Below are 4,091 nucleotides of genomic sequence, written 5' to 3'. Positions count from 1 at the left end.
TCGAAGGCTCTGCACAAAAGCTGCAGCCATGGGTGCTGTGGGGGTGCTTGGTGAGGATGGCACAGGCTAGGGTGCTGTGGCAGCTGGGCATGAGGCTGCCCTGAATTGGAGCTGACTCGAGGACTAACAGCAGTTTTAGGAAGGAAGAAATGCAGGAGAAGGCTGGAAGGTCCCAGCTGTGTCGGGCATTGAGGAAAGGGTGTTCCTAGCAGCCTCTAAGGAGGGTCAGACCTTGGTATGTTCAGGGCTTGAGAGGCACCTACCCTACTGTCTGGGTTTGGACTCTAGACAAAGTGGGTGGACACAGACTGATTGTGGAGAGGAGGACCAGCTCAGGCCAGGCAGGCCCGGGGTTAACTGCTGACTGTGTGTTCGACCCTCAGGTCCTGGTGCAGTTGGTAACATGTGCTCTGTTGGTGGCACTGTGCCCAGGGACTTTTGAAGTTCAGAGAGAACTAGTGGGTGGAGGGGATGAGGAATACCAGCCACTGGGAGGTCTAGGCTCAGCCCAGTAACCCCTGCCTGCAGCACCCCCCTATTTCCCACCCCACAGCTTTCCAGCACGAAGGCTCCAGGGCTGGACTGCTCTGCTGCAGTGGCCCCGGACAGCCTCAGATTTCCTCATCTGTGATGAGGGAACAATACTAGTTTCAACTGCAAATGTTTTTTATTAGGACCCAGTGACTCAGAGCAAAGTGCCTATGCTTAGCACGGACACACACACACACACACACACACACATGCTCACACTCAAGGAACATTCTGCCCCTGTCCTTGCTGGTGCCTCAGTTTCCCTGAGTGTCTCGAGAAGAGTCAGCCTAGCGGATAGGGCAGGATCACGCCCTCTGGAGCCACGCCACTGGGCTTGCCTCCTGACAGCACAGCAAAGGCCCTGTGCCTCCGTTGCCTCCTCTCCAGAATGGGGCCTGTAATGCACATGCTCAGGCATGCTGGAGGAGCACGCGGGTTGGCTGACAGTCACAGAGTGCTGTCTGGAGCAGGCAAAACCAACCCGCTGCTTGTGTTTCGACGCTGGCGCAGGCGAGCCCGTGTGAGTCAGAGCCCAGCAGTGCGCTGTAGTGTCTTCTGTGGCTAGCTTGTGGGAGGCTCATCACCATGCCAGGCACCTCTGGGTGATCTAGAACCTCCAGCTGTTGGAGTTGAGCTGAGTGCTCAACCCTGTGCCACCTGGGGATAGCACATCGAAAGTGCTATCTAAGTGTTTGCTGCTCCTGCTGCTTGCTAATTATTCTAATATGGCACTGTGGGAGGAGCCCTGGTGGCCCTGTTGGGTAAGCGCTGTACCGTTAACCACAAGGTGGGTGGTTCAAACCCACTAGCCGATTCTCAGGAAAGAGATGAGGCTGTGTGCTCCCAGAAAGATTCACGGCCTCAGAAGCCCTCTACAGGGCAGCGATGCGTCGGGATGCACTTGATGGTAATGAGTTTCTGGGTGGGGAGCTGTGGGTTAGGCCAGGGGCTGCTAACCTCAAGGCCAGCAATTCAAAGCCACCAGCTGTTCTGAGGGAGAAAGAGGAGACTGTCTACCCACGTTAAGATATAGTCTTGGACCCCTATACAGGGTCCCTGCAAGTTGGAATTGAACGCAACAGCAGTGGGTTTTTACTCAGAGCAGAAAGGTTTGGCATATGTCCGCCTCAGTGCCCCATGTGTGCATGGGTTGTCTGAGGTCCACCAGGGAGGGAGGCTTACCTGCGGGAGGAGTTCTGGGTCCGAATCCTGGAATCCTGCACCGCCAGTCCTGGGGAGGTACATGGATGACAGGGTGGGCAGTGACAGCCCCTGAGGACACCCCATGTTTGAAATCTGAGTCCCCAAGGGGCTGTGGGGTGGCCACTCCTGACAGGAGGGTGGTGGGACCAGAGGGCAGGAGTGCCGAGTGGCAGGGCCTAATGCTCCCTGGCACATTCCAGGCTCCTGAGCAGGTGGCCAGGGGCCAGGGTGCCGGAGGGAAGGAGCGAGCCTTTTAAGGAAACATTTCTCTGCTTTAAAAAGAGAGAGAGAGACACAAGAAACATTGAAGCACACAACAGAGTGAGTTAGTGGGCGGCCAGGCCTGGAATGCTGGCCGTGGGTGGAAGCGGGAGGAGGCCGCTGGGGGGCAGCAGGCCCCTGGCTGGCACTTGGCAGCATCCCCCAAGAGTGAAGTCCTCAGTGGGAACAGGGAAGGGCCCTGGGGCCGGGTGACCCGGGCTGCCATTCTCTCACTGCCTAGGTTGGGACTAGGAGAACCACCTGCGCGTTGTGCCCCCACCTGACGTCCACTTCCACCTGAGGACGGAGAGTGAGGCTGATGGACTTGCTAAGCTCTGGGGGTGGTGCAGGCAGCGAGCCTCCGGGGCCGGTCATCCCCACATTGGGAAGAAAGGACCATGGCCAGGGTGGATTACTTGGTAAGCTTGGGAAGCATGGTCTTGTGTTTACTCCACAGCTGTGCGTCGTTCACAACCCATTGACTTCAGGTGACAAAACACATGACGCGGTTTCCTGTGGATGGGTTAGTAAGCACACGTAAGCCCCTGCTTCCCTGGGTGATTGCTTCGCACCCTGGGGAATCTGTCCCTGCAGGGGATTACACATTGAAAAGAGACTGGTGCAGGAAGGTGCTATGGGCTGGGCAGAGGGACAAGAGGGCTGCCAGCCAGACCTAGAAGCAGACTCTGTGATGTGGTGGCAAACCAGGAAAGTGTTCAACACAGTGTAGTAAGCAAGCACAAGGATGCCTGTGCTTGCCTTGCCTATTGCATAATCAGACAAGGCCTGGGGCTGCTCCCACCATGTGTGGGAGAAGGGACACCAGAGGGGGGGGGGCTGGGTTCTGACACCTTACAGAGTACACTTTGGGAGCTCCTGTCCTGAAGGTGCCTGGCAGGCGCAGCTGTGCCCCTGAGGCTGGGTCCTGGTGGTCAGGGAGTCCCAAGTTACAGCCAGCTCCTGCTAGGGTCCCTGGCCTGGCCTTTCACGGGGTGCCCCCTCCTTTGTCCTGGCTGCCCCACCTCCACAGGCCTTGCTGAGAAAAGAGTGCCCAAGTGCCCCTGCTTGTGGGTGTCCGGAGCTTGCCATCCACCTGTTGCCTTATCCCCCTGAAAGCAGGGGTGGGGGTGGGGTAGGGTGGTGGTAATTGATTGATGCAACCCTTCACGTCCATTCTGGGACTCAGACTCCCTGGGTTCAACTCCGGGCTACTAATCGGCTGTGTGATCCAGAGTGAGTTGTTTGACCTCTCTGTCTCTCTCTGTATTTCAACTGGGGATAATAAGGGCACCTGTCGTGTGGGGTTGTTGAAAGGATGAAACAAGTTAACATAGGAGAGCATTGGTAGTTCTGCCTCTCATGTATTAAATGCTTGCTAGCTGTTGTTCTGTTGTGTTTGTTGGTTTTTGAACGGCCTCGTGACTTCCCAGCTGTCCTGGAGTTCCGCTGAGGAGAGAGGGAGTGGTATGGAGACTATTTGGGCCTCTTTGCTGGAGAATGAGTTGGACCAAGGAATCAGGAGCCTGGCTGGGTCAAGAACCTAAGGGTGCTGGCTCCCAGTCCCCCACTCCTTCAGAGCTCAGTGTTGCCTGTCAAGCAGGTGTTGTCCTAGTCTGGGTTCCGGTGTCAAGCCTGGATATCCCTCAGGCGGGCGGGCGGGACCTCAGGACAGGGCCAGGGGAACAGAGGGTCCAACTGAGTGTAGCCGCCACTGGCCAGCCAACCCCACCCGGGGCTGTGGCTTCTCACTGGGTGGAGGCTGTGGGCTCTCATCAGGGTGGGAGCTGGGGAAGGCAGCCACCCTGTCTCTGGCATCCATGGCCCTGGCCCAGATGCCAGAGGGGGAATGCCCTCCCAGCCTTTGTCCCCTGCATGGGCCCCTGTCTGGTGTCGGGATCGGGAATTGGAGCCAAGGTTGAGGATTGAGCTCCAAGAAAAACGTGTCCTGGCTGGAAAAGGCTAGAGCAAAGGAGCACATTGAGTCTCTGATAAATGCCCCTGCTAATTGTCAGGGTGATGGCTTGGCTGCCAGGCTGCCAGGGCAATGTTATCTCAGGGACAGGGCAATCAGGCCTGCCCGCGTGGCGGCCCCCCCC

Source organism: Echinops telfairi, unplaced genomic scaffold, assembly GCF_000313985.2.
Source record: "Echinops telfairi isolate 266 unplaced genomic scaffold, ASM31398v2 ScPeMD7_3;HRSCAF=10, whole genome shotgun sequence".
Lineage (NCBI taxonomy): Eukaryota > Metazoa > Chordata > Mammalia > Afrosoricida > Tenrecidae > Echinops > Echinops telfairi.
Note: the sequence above shows the minus strand (reverse complement) of the source record.